Source organism: Fukomys damarensis, unplaced genomic scaffold (genome assembly GCF_012274545.1).
Source record: "Fukomys damarensis isolate Sample0158 unplaced genomic scaffold, DMR_v1.0_HiC HiC_scaffold_28, whole genome shotgun sequence".
Taxonomy (NCBI): Eukaryota; Metazoa; Chordata; class Mammalia; order Rodentia; family Bathyergidae; genus Fukomys; species Fukomys damarensis.
In genome coordinates, this window is record NW_022900940.1 from 34,750,855 (window position 1) to 34,764,200 (window position 13,346).

The 13,346-nt window shown below is 38.2% G+C and overlaps 1 long non-coding RNA gene across 1 annotated transcript in view; it reads right to left on the minus strand.

Annotated features, from left to right (window-relative positions):
* Window positions 1-13,346, minus strand: part of LOC117283603 — a 551,579-nt gene extending 538,233 nt beyond the window's left edge. The window contains exon 1 of the long non-coding RNA XR_004514634.1: window positions 13,056-13,346. This is a non-coding gene — a long non-coding RNA (uncharacterized LOC117283603). The remainder of the gene's footprint in view (window positions 1-13,055) is intronic.

Below are 13,346 nucleotides of genomic sequence, written 5' to 3' on the forward strand. Positions count from 1 at the left end.
CTTTCTGCTGTGGTGCATACTGGAAGTTCCATCTGCATACATGGAGAGATGGCTATTAATGAGCTTAGATGGAGTAAAGAGAGCTCTCACTGGCTCAGTTGGTATTTGTTTATCTTCAGTAAAGTACTTGTATGTTGGAGTTAAATGAAGACAATGAGAGTATGGCTGGGTTTTGTAGGTTAACATAATTCATGTATTGTTTCAGAAAGACAAGCTCATTTAAGGTAGTTAAATATATATATTTAAAAGAATATGTTTTCAATCCATCATAATGAATAAGGCAGATAAATAATACCTTGGTTCTTGAACAGAAGTATTTTGAAAAATTTTTCTTCTGTTCTCAAATTCTGCATTTGCTAACTAACATGACCTGAGCCATGTTCCCTGTAAACTCTAGTGTGGCCATCTTTCCCACAATCATGGACACATTAAGTTGGTGAACTGAGGTATCATTATAGTTCAAATTCCACCTAGTCTTTAGCAACTTATCTTCTCTCAAGTCCACAGTGCCCCAGGCTGCTTTCTCTCCTTCCCTATATCTTTGTGGGCATTTTAATAGAAAATCTTTAAGTAGACTATCACATATCTCTAGACAGACCCTCTGTGAACCCAAACTGCAGATGTGCTATTAAAGTCTTTTGCTGTAGGATTATACAGTACCTTCAATATTTTAACATAAGATATGAAAGTTAAATTAGAGAACAGTCTTATATGGAATTTAGATGTACTTCAGTTTTTTAGGAATGCATCTGTTCATGTCTTAAGGCCTACATAAATGAATTTATAATTTGATATCAGGGGGAATTGGCTACATATATGACACTTATTATGACACTATACAGTTTGGAAGAAATAGCATTATATTTGATGGACTAGCATTGTGTGCTTTAAGTATTTTTTGATAGAATAGTGTTTCAACTTCTGGTGTTTTAATATATATATATGTTTTAATTATAATATCTAATATCCTTCAAATAATAAAATTAAATGCCAAGCTGAATTATTTCATATTATCCATTTTAACAATACAGGTAAACAGTTCAAACAACCATTAATTAAAGAAAACCATTGCAACTTGAAATAAAAAGTAATAAAATGTCAGCATTGTCCATAATATACTAAGAAAATAGGTATGTTTCATTTTATTTAGATTACAACATTGCTACTTTTTTTAATGAAAAAATTGGCCACCTATTAAAACATTCACTGTATAATGTTGTGTATTACTTTAGGCTTTGTCCATAAGATAAAATTCCCAAAGTAATTTTTCTGAGATCATAATTCTCTCACCACCCTCATTCCTGAATATGCATGAATTCCCATTACCATTTATAGTTAGGACTTCTGTCTTTAAAGTATATGGGCACAAAAGCCTATGTTATATTTGCAATGGGAACCATAATTTTTAAGAATCTTGTGCTTGTAAAATCTTTACCTTTATAATATTACTATAAAGTAGATTTTATTTTATAGAGAATTACATATCAAAGTAACACAATGCTGCAACAATGCATGGCCGGAGTTGTTAGTTTTCTGCAGTTGTAGCTTATTCTTTTAAAACAGTAGTCAGGGAGTTCCTTGTAGTGCTACTGGTAACTTGGCTAGCTTCATCGCTGGCCACTTGTGCTTGCCTTCCCTTGATATTCCCCATTCATTACTCTCTCCCCACTTTGGAATTATTAACCATATCTTCTGTCATGGGACTTCATACTGCCTCTCACTAAAAGCAGAATATATTTCTACAGCTTATTGATATGACTCCTGGTAGTGTAACTTGCTTAAATTAACAGCATGTGGGCAAAAGTGATAGAGTGTCAGCTTTAAGCCAAAGCCTGAAAATATACAGAATGCTTCTACTTGGTCCTCTGTAAATCTGTCATCTGCCTTGAGCAGAAAAATGACATGCCATTTATAGCTGCTAAGCTCAGAATAAAGGATACATGTGGAATAGGTCTGAATCCAACCCAAAGTCCAGAGTTTGGCCTTGCTAAACCTAAGCAAGATCATGTGACTTAAGAGTTAACCAGTAACTCTTGAGTGGAAAAAATAAGTGCTTGTTTTTGTAAGTTATTGAGACAGTAGGGTCATTATTCAAAAGTGTTGCAATTATAGCAAATTAATACCTTTTCCATTGTTAGTTTCCATGCGTTTGTCTTCCTTTCTGCATTCTTAGTATTTTGGGAGGGCTATTCAAATGGACGGAATCAACTGAGGATCAACTGAGAAATTTTTGCCAGAAAATGTCCAAGGTACTGATGTGATGTTGCATACTTTCAGTGTTCATATGTCAATCGCCGTTTTTTTTTTTTTTTTTTTTTTTTTTTTTTTTTTTTTTTTGGTACTGGGGATCAAACTCGGGTGCTTACGCTTGTGAGGCAGGTGGCAGAACCACTGAACTAAATCCCCAGGCCTGCCTTTTAAAAGAATTTCCAGATGAGCATTCAACCTAAACTACTAGCTTTATATTTGGAATATTTAGGGGCTCAACTATTTCTGTTAACGAATTGTACTTATCCATTCAAACTAAAAAGACTGATAGATTCTCTTATATCGTGTTTTGAAGCATTAGCATGTGAATAGGCATCTAATCAATCTCATGAAGTAGGATGTGAGCCTAACCAAGTTGCTTCAAGTGGACCATTCATTTTATCTTTTTTTTGTACCAGGGATTGAACTCAGGTCCTTGTGCTTGCGAAGCAGGTGGTGGCACCACTGAGCTAAATCCCCAGCCCAATCTTATATATATACATGCATATCTGTGACAGACAGACTCTAGGATAGTCTCCAAATATCCTTGCCTCATGTTATACACATCCCATTTAACATCTTCCTCTTACATATGGAAGGGACCTGGGACTTGTTTCTAACAAAGAATATATTGTAATAGCTAATAATTGGATATCAGATCCATAATATTTATATTACATAATATTTAGTGTCTCTCTTGCCAAATCTATCTGCCTCTTCCTCTCTCTCTGTCTCTCTCTCTCTCTCTTCCCTCCTACTCTCTCTCTGCCTACCCCCAGCCCTCCTTCCCTCAGAGCAATCTTCTGCATGAGGTTTGCATGGCAACAAACTTTGGATAGCCTTCATCTGACATCCAGGAAAAACTTAGGCCCTCATTTCTATATCTACCCAGAACTGAATAAGGTAGACTGCAGCCTCAGCTAACAACTTGACTGCAAACATGTGGAGAGATCCTAAAGCAAAGAGGCTAATTAAGATATGTGCAGACTCTTGATCTGCAGAAACTTTGGATGGATAAATGCATGCTCTTCTTAAAATGCTCCATTTATTACTTCATAATAAATAATTCACTGATGAGATAAGAAAATTGATGATTTTACGATGTAATATATATTTAGTTTTATTCACTTCAAACACTCTTGAATACCTACCAAATACAATGGACTTCTTAAAACACTGAGTATTCAAAGGTGAGTAAGACATATTGCTGTTCCTTGAGGAGTTCATCATCTAGGGAATGTCAGACAATTTAAGCAGCTGCTCGGAATACAATGGGGCAAACACTTTAACAGGGATATGACATAAATAATATATCATGTTACTTATTTATGATTTTCTGGCATAACCTTTTAGCCTGTACCTGGCAAAAAATGTAGAGGTCTCAGAAGGCATACACTAGAAAGTTGCTGTTGAAATATGGTTATCAAGGACCCATCTATATATACTGTGTCTTAGTTACTTTTCACACTGCTGAGACAAAATACTCAACACCTAAAAGGAGAAAAGGTTCATTTTGGCTCACAGTTTGTAAAGGTTTCAGTCCATAATTGGCTGGCTCCAAGGCAGGGTAGCATGGCAAAAGGAGGCATTGCAGAGCAGGCAGAAGGCAGCAGAAGACAAGTAGCAATAGCAGCAGCAAGCCACAAGTGACTATCTTTCTGCCCCTTATATTCTATCGAGGCTACCTACCTACACCACTCATACCCAGAGAGGGGCAGCCTTAATCCCATCATCATACCATGAATTAATCCTAGCATCACATACCCTAGATCTAGCCACCTCTGAAAAGTCCCACCTATGATCACGTGAGCCTTTGAGGGGTCATCTAGATGCAAACCATAACAATACTATATCAGTTAGTGCTTACTAGAGGAACAGATTTAATGCAAGATATTCAAATACATAAGTATTTCAGATTGGTTTACAATGGTCACTCACAGGGTCAACTATGGAAGAATGTAAAGGGTCTGTCTGCATGCTGGACATTGGAAGGATCAACTCGAAGGCCTGGAGGTCACTGCAGTGTCTCATGACAGCTTGTATGAGGAGGCTGAAGGGCCTGCACTGAAGACTGAAGGGTTGGTGCTGGAAGCCAGGAGATGACTTCCAAGGTGAAGGTGAAGACTGTTGTTCCTCCAAAGAAACAGCAATTCTAACTTCTTTGTTTCCCTTTTATGCCATTCTGGTGACAATCCTCCCTAGGGTGGGTCTTCCACACCCAGAACTATGCTTAGCCAATTTAGTTGAGCATTTATTACTCAAGTTGACACAATCAACCATTACACATACCTAAGAAAAAGTAATTCAATGGAAATAATTGCTAACATAGAGAACAAAAGAATCAAATAAATGACTTTGCATACTTAATTGCAATCATGACTCCATTTTTCCATAAAACTTGAAAATCAATTCCGATCGGCTCTCTCATAAAAGTTCTACCTCCTTACAGAATAAAGTTTTGAGATATGCTTTCAGGACAAAGGTAAGACATTACTTTCACTACACACATTGGAGGAAAGGGAGCCTCTTTAATAAATAGTGCGCAAAACTAGTTATCCACATGCCAAAGATTCAATCTAGACCTATATCTCTCTAAACTAAAAGCAAAATGGATCAATTATCTAAATGTTATAACAAAAACATGTAATCTGCTAGAATATAAAACAAGTAAAACTCTTGAAGACATAGGCATAGGCAAGGACTTTCTGAATAGAATCCCAATTGCATAAGAAATGTCATTAAAAAGTCAACAAATTAAAAAGCTTCTGCATAGCCAAGGAAACAACAGAGTGAAGAGACAACCAATAGAATGGGAAAAAAATTTTGCCAGCTGTTCCTCAGACAAGACTAATATAAAAAAATTAGACCTTTCAAAATAAAAGACCCAATTAAAAATGGGCAACTGAAATAAATAGGCACTTCTCAGAATATCTCTGACCATTAAAGAAATGAGAGTTAAAACAAAACTGAGATTCCATTACACTACAGAAAGAATGGATTATCTTCAAAAATAAAATAACAGGGCTGGGGATTTAGCTCAGTGGTTCAGTGGCCTGCTTTGCAAGCGCAAGGACCCGAGTTCAATCCCCAGTACCAAAAAAAAATAATAATAATAAATAAATAAAATAACAAATCCTGGTGAGGCTGCAGGAAAAGAGAAACTCATCTTCATTACTGAAGAACCATTATAGAAATAACAACAAATTTAAACGAGAAATTCCATTTAACCCAACTGTTCTTCTAGGTATCTTCCTGATAAAGACATCATATTACAGTGATACATGCATACCCATGTTTAAAGCAGTACAATGCATAATAGCTAAATCTTGCAAGTGGCCTGTGTATCCATCAACAGATGAATGGTTAAAGAAAATCTGATACTTATACACATCTTTCTTAAAGAAGGATAAACTCAAAGCAGTTTTAGGAAAATGGATGCACCTTGGGACCATAATGTTAAATGAAATAAATGAGATAGACAAGCTTAAATATCACATAGTTTCTCTTATGTGAGAAACCCAAAATATAAATAAAGAGAAAAATAAAAGATAGATAAAAGGAAATAGGGAGCCAGAGCTTTTGCAAATGGAAAGGGGACCAAGAGACGGAGGAAGAGAGAAGGGAGGGTAGAGAAAGGGATGAAAAAGATACATTATGTACATGTACCAATTCCCAAGGATTATAATCATGCTATACTGGAAACATGTACTCAAAAAATGAAAATTGAAAAAAGAAGACATTGCTTTTATTACCAATTAGGCACATCATTTAGTTATATCATGAAAGATGTTTAAGCAACATAGCAATAGCAAAAGATACTTTTGTCTTTTTTTTTTGGTACTGGGGATCAAACTCAGGTCCTTGAGCTTGCAAGCCAGGCAGCAGAACCACTGAGTTAAATTCCTAGCCCCCTTCTATCTTTTTTTTTTTTTGATGTCCAAAATAAAGTCCAGAACCTGCTAGTATGAGTGTGCAAACACTGAATTTCAGTCATTATTATTATATTTAGGATAATTTCTTCTTTCCGTAGCCTGCCATTTCTGATCAAGATTCTAAATTAATACTGTATCTGTTTTTAAGTCAATGGTTACTGTGTGCTAAATATGCTATAGGAGGATATCTCATTTAATGCCCGTCATAACCTAATATATTAGGGACTGTTTTATCTCCATCTCAGAGGTGGAATTTAAGTTACAGAGCTTACATAACTGTTTTAGTCTCACAGCTTCATGTATCACTATCTCAGAGGTTGCCCATAGGGGCTCCAATTCTGTTACATATTGCCTGGCTTCTGGGGCCTCCCTTTGAAATTTTGGTAGAAGCCTCCATAACCCTGTAACTCTGGTACTCTGTAAGTCTGCAAAACCAGCACCATATGCACGATGCCAAAGTCTACTGCCAGCCCGAGCAGTAGCTAAGCTGTGGCTACAGTGGCCTCTGATTGCCTGGACAGTTAAGCATAGTGAGAAGCATCCTAGGGAAGCCGAGGTGGCCTGCTGAAGTATGGGGCCCAAGAGCTCTTTCTGCAAATAAATTTTATACTTCTAAACTTTGAGCCTCTGATGTGTGGAGTCTTTTTTTTGGGGGAGCATTTAGACAGGGTCTCACTATGTAGTTGAGACTGACCTGGAACTCACTCCGTAGCCTAGGCTGGTCTTGAACTCACAGTGATCCTCCTGCCTCAGCCTCCCAAGTGCTAGGATTACAGGCATGCACCACAACGCCCAGCCAGATGTGTGGAGTCTTTATGGTTCCTGAAATGTTCTCAAGGCATCTTTCCTAATGTCCCAGTGAAAAGTACTTGCTTTCTATTTAAGGACAGTAATATATGTGCTTTTTTTCCTAGCCAAATTTCAATTTTTTCATATTTTTTCACTCTAGTTTTTGCTCTCAGTTCTCACTATAGATTGAGCTAAAAGCAGCCAGCAATATCTATACTACAGCATGAATGTGTGCTCCTTGAAATTTCCTCTGCTAGGTTAATTCCTTCATCACCTTTTTTAAGCCTCACACAAACCCTCAGTACCTGGACAAAATGCAGACAAGTTCTTTGCAGCACTACACACCAATGACCTCTAGTGCAGTTCCCAATGGAGTCCTCATTTCCGTCTGAAACCTCATAAGTACAGTCTTTACAGGTTGCATTTCTGTCAGTATTCTAGTCTGTGATCTCCCTCCAAAATCACCTATCAAACTCCACTTACAACGTTCTAAGCTTTCTCTAGCCAGCTTCATCTACAAACTTTTCCAAATCCTACCCGAAAACCAGTTCCAAAGGCTCCAGAAACACATTTTTCAGGTAGTCACAGCAATGACTCTCCTCTTGATACCAATTTTCTGTGTTAGCTTTCCATTGCTGTGACAAAATACTCAGGAAAAAACTTAAAGGTGTAAAGATTTTGTCTCATTGTTTCATATCGGTGAAGGTCCAACTACTAGTTAGTTATTGGGGGATGCTCAACTGCCTGATTAAGGATACAGCAGGGATGAAAGAGTAATATATAAAGAACAAGGAATAATGAATAAAAAGATAGTTTGTTACATGGGGACCTAGAATTAATCTTAGCTCTATTATCTCGGGTAAGACCAAGATCTCTGGATTAGTCAGTATTTTTAATTATACAACACAGGGGAGGGCTAAAGGCAGAAGTAGGGAATAGCAGAACTAATGCACTAATGAGCCAGGCTGTAACAGGGAGGAGCAAAGCTTTCCTGTGAAGGACAGGTCACAGTTAACAAGCCACCTGTGCTTTTTTTTTTTTTTTTTGAACTGGGGATCAAACTTGAGACCTTGCACTTGCAAGGCAGGTGGAACCACTGAGCATCAAATCCCTGGCCACCACCTGTGCTAGCTTGCAGGTCCTAGCTAATGAGTCACCTGTGTTATGTTTAGCTCACATCTGATCTTGAAGAATGACTGTGCAGAGTCATAATTCCTGAGCTGTAGGGTTTTCTTGCTATTAAAAATGTCACAGTCTCACTGATCATTGAGATCTCAATTGCAACCACTGGCATAGGGAAGTCTGTCACCATATACTAGCTGAAGGCTCATTTAGCAAGACACACATAGGCCTTGGAACAACTCATAATTTTAATCAACAGCTGAATTCATAAGCCAATTCAGTAATATCTAAAGCCTGTTCAGTGCAGTGCAGTTTCAAGCTGGTCTCTTGTAGTTTCAGAGGTTTCAGTAAATGCTGAAACCAATGGCTGGCTCCAGTGCAGTGATTCTGAGGCGAGGCAGAAAAAGCACTGCAGAAGGGGGTTAAGAACAACTTAGAACATATTTTCCCTGGTGATGACCAAAAACATAAATGTTGCAAAAATGTTTTCACATAATTTCCTCTCAAGGGCAACTTGATATGTCTATTTGTTTTTAAAAATTAATGTAGATAATTTTTCATATAACCCCTTAGTTAACAAAGTACACTATCTTACATATTGCATTAGGTAGGGTATAAAGTATATGGGCTTAAAAATGGTTAAAAAGACAGTAGTACAGTAATACCTCAGTTCACAAATGCTTCTTTTTTTTCCCCGCCATTGTTTATTGGTACATTTAAAGCAAACAATACAGCTATATTTATCACTGGACTCTTATACCTTCACATGATACATTTTGGTTCTTATTTTTTCCCCATACCCCGGCCCTCCCTTCACCTGTTTCACCATTCTCTATTGCTTCTCTTCGCAAACAATTCAGTTTGCAAACAAAACCTGTGGCACAATTTTGCTTGATTTGCAAACTCTGCATTGGGTGAAAAACATATAGCCATATTCCCCACACAAACACAGCAATCTTCCCCAAAATCATAAAACAAATGAAGTTTGTAAACTGAGGTACCACTGTATATATTTCTTTTTCTCTAATAAGTGGTATAGTGGAACAGTCCAGGTTGGGTAGGCAGGTTTCCATGAAGCAATTTAGAGACCAAGTTTCTTTTCATCTGATTGCTCTACCAAGCTGTGCATAGTGGGAGCTAGGTCATCAGCATGTATGTTTCAGGTAGCAGGAATAGAGAGGTAGTGTAGGGCAAGCAATTTGAACACACTGATCCTTCTTACATGCATGAAATTTAAGTCACATGGCCATACATAGCCACAAGGAAGAACAAAAAATGTAGCTTCCAGATGCATGGCCTTGTCCTCAGCTAAAGCATAATCGTAATGGAAGAGAAAAACGCATGTGAAAGGAAGAGCCAGCAGTCTATATCATGGATAGGTATACAGACACTACATACAAATTAATTTCTGGTTTTACCTTTTTTTTGTGGGGACAAGGCTCTCTAAAGAACAATACATATTCTTCAGGACTAGGATGCAAGTTAAAATGAATTTAAAGCAAACTCTAACACTACTGATTGACTGCTACTCACAGCTATGCTTTAATAACAGGATTAATGAATGCTTGTACCAGGTGAGAGAAAGTATATACATATGCTGGGTAACTAAGAGAAAGAATGTAGTAAACACATTGTTTTGTCTGCCAAACATCTCTTCCCTTTCTGCGAAACACCCATGCCCCTTCTGTTGAAAAGTGACCCTTTCCCACTCCTTGAAGTAGTTGGTGGAGAATAGATGTACCATGTGAGTACCTATTATGTTTATAGATCCTTCTAAGGAAACCTATACTAAGCATTTCTCTCTGTATAGAATTACTCAGGTTCTGTATGTACCATGGTATAGATTCCACTAGATAACCTTAGCTTGGGAGCCTTGGTTCCAGGATATTTTTCTGCGTCTTGTTAACTAAAAAGTAGTCCAGTTCTCTTCTGCTGTTAATAATCTGTGGGCAACATCCCCATTGTTTTTTTGGAGTGCAATTCCATCACATGTGTAAGTTATTCTCTGAGTTAAAGTCCCTCTCCTGTAAATAAATGAAGTGGTTCTATTCTCTTCCGTAGATCTTGCTGATAAAATGGCCTACTCTCGAGTTTTACAACTCACCGCACAAAAATTACTACTTGCCTTTTGATCTCTATTCTTAATTCTCAGAAAGAGAAGCTGATCGACATGGTTTGTTTCAAGTTCCTGATGAAGGATTAGGTGTAGTGAGAAAGGAGAGGTTTGTAATTAAGGGATGGTGGTTGATAGCTCTTGTTAAGAACTGGTCAAACAGCCCCCAAAGTATCTGCTACAATAGCAAAGAATGGAGAGAGGGGTACCTAAATGCCATGTTACCCTATAAAACTTTTAGAAATTTTAATTTTTAGCCTCTTTATTATAATTTTAATCACCTTTATAGTTAAAATATTTTAAAATATTTTCTTAAAAATGAAAGGCTTTAGCTTTTGTTTTTTACTTTGGGTTAGCTGTATTTAATGGACAGTTCTAGGAGATGAAACGTTGCTCAAAACTGAAGACTTTAAAAGTCAATTATTTAGAATTCTTGATATACACAGTAGTTACTTGTAGATGTAGTATGAGAATGGGTCAGAGGAAGTCATAGGATGGGAACAAGTTTTAGTCCAGGTTCTCAGAAAAGCAATAGAGCTAAGATGGAAATGAGTACACAAAACTCTATCAGGAGAGCACCACTAAAGGATAAAGGGAAGCAAGCACACAGGATCGGCAGAGGGAGAGTCAGACCACAATGCAGATCTGTCACCTGGAAATTCTATGTGGGAAGGATGGAGGTTTGGTTAAGAAGAGCTTTATACACTGTGGTCCAGCTCTAAGAAAGTTCTGGTTGAGATCTGAATAGAGTATTTCCATGGATTCCATAAATGTTAGCAAAAAATAATAATGTTGTGCTGGAGATTGAACCCCAAGCCTCATGGTGCTAGGCCACTGCTCTATCACTGAACCATAATCCAGCCTCAAAGAAAGAGACAATTCTTGATTCTGGTCTCATACAAAGCCCACGCCTACTACAACCCTCTCCCCACTGGACAACAGCATACTGCAGGATGAATAGCTTATCAGGTTAATCTAGGTCACTATGGCAATTTAAGGATCTGATAATGGCCAATTAATCGGTGCAAGTTGCCAGCTGTAGAGTAAAGAGCTAGAAGAAGGGATGTGGAAGTTGGCCTGCCCAAAGTGGGCTAGGCTGAGTGTTCTCATAGGTAGAGGCCTACGAGAAAGCCAGTAATTGTCAAGGACTGTCCCCTTAGCTTCCAGTTTTCTTAGGGAGAACATTTGTATTTTTTGTGCTTCTCTTGGTACCATGTCCTAAGACAAAAAAGGCACATAGATATCAAAGCAGAAACTCAAGTATCATATAGACAGCTGCAAAACTAAGTGCCACAGCTGTTATTTTTCTAACAATGCTGTGATGTTGGCTCTAATTTAATTCTTCTACCTTAAGAAAAACACACATAACTTGTATTATAAGTAGCATAACTCTAAATGAATTTTTATACAATGTTTATATTTTATGAAGTTATTAATCATTAGCTTTGTTACTTTAGTTTCTTTTATCAAGATTAGACTGTAGGCCACTCTCTGCCTTGTCAGGAAGTTCTGTACAGACGTTCTAGCAGACTCCTTAGGTTATTTCCTGGGGAGTAAGAAATTGAGAAGCCAGAGGGCAGCAGGGTCCCTAGAACTGTAGTTGTGGCCTAAAAGATCAGTGTAGTTTTATTCTATGAGGCCATCTGGGTCGCCCAGTCTGGAAACCACCAGAACAAACTTAAGAGGTATGACTGGGCTGGTTTTCTCTACCTCCTCACTTTTTGCTTGACAATAAACGTTAAGTAATCTGGATACTCAGTGACTCTTGTTTGCAAAGTGGAAGAACCTGATGAATCTTTAGTAGGTCAAAAAACATAATGAGGATCTGGGGTGAGAAATGTTTTTAGGGCTGGGAAAGAAAGCCCATTATATATACTGTAGAATACAGGTTATTTACTTTGGTTGTCTGTGACCTACAATTTGCTGTCCATGCAGAGAATCAACATCCCAAGAATCATGCACCAGCTGGGGAAAAGTTCCAAATTTCAAATTACAGTTTCTACTGACTGTGAGTAGCCTTTGTACTACCACAAAGAGAATTATGTCGGTACTGTATCTTCTCATATTTCATATAACCAACCTAACATTATCTAGGATGTTGTTGTTAGCCCTGTTTCTTGAGCATCATCTCAGGATTCACTAGTAATGGTGGATAACTAGCTTAGCCAGAACTCTCATTTCAAAGTTTAAAAATTTTATTATTAGTTCTGATTAAATCTGGCCAAGGACACTAACAACCCATTCAGCTTTGTACAGAAGGGCAACAGAAAAAAGGAATCCCTGTGTGAAGTGAAGAATTTGAACAGAACAAAGGTCTCCCACATAGGCGCCTTCCTCTTAAGATAACTTTTGGAAATATAACCTCTGCCTTGGTTTCCTTTTTGTGGACTTCACTGAATTAATCTCCTTCGGTACTCTTTGTAAAGATAGAGCTAATAGATCATAAATCTTTTTTACTAGGTGAGCAATTTACCACTCTAATTAGCATTACCATTCAAAGGCTTTCATATTGGGGAAATAAACACCAGCATTCCATGTGCTAGGGTTAAAGGGAATCTTAAAGCATTGTTAGGCAGATAAGGAGGGCAACAAGAGTAGGGTTTAAATATTGCTTGCATTTTGATGGTCAGTCATCAGGCCTCTAGGGAGATGTTACGAGGTTGAAAATCACAGGTTTGAGGAAAAATAAAACCGAGGTTAGAATAGAGAGCTTGTAAAAGATAACTGTGGTATTTCTATAGGTTATATCACAAAGTAGGTCTGTACAAAGTGCCAGTGAGTCTCATACAGCACAGGGGGGTATATTTCAGTGACAGACGAACTGGGTGAGTTTATTCAGTAATTTCACTTACAGGGAAACGTAAAGTCCTAGCAGGAGTGCCCGACTCTCAGGAGTGCCCCAGGAGTTGAATTCGCTCCTCCATCCAGGACAGGTCACGGTGAGTGTGAACCCCGGATTATGACCCTCTAGCAGGATGCCAGTTCAAGCTGCGCGCTGGTGGGAAGTGCCGAGCAAACGCGAAAGCCCCTGTGCGCATGCGGGCTCCGCCGAGCAAGGCTAGCTTCGCGCCTCTAGGGCCCCGGACACCTGGGCCGGAAAGCGAGCTCCTCGAGCGCCCGCGCGTCTTCCAGACCGAGGCAGG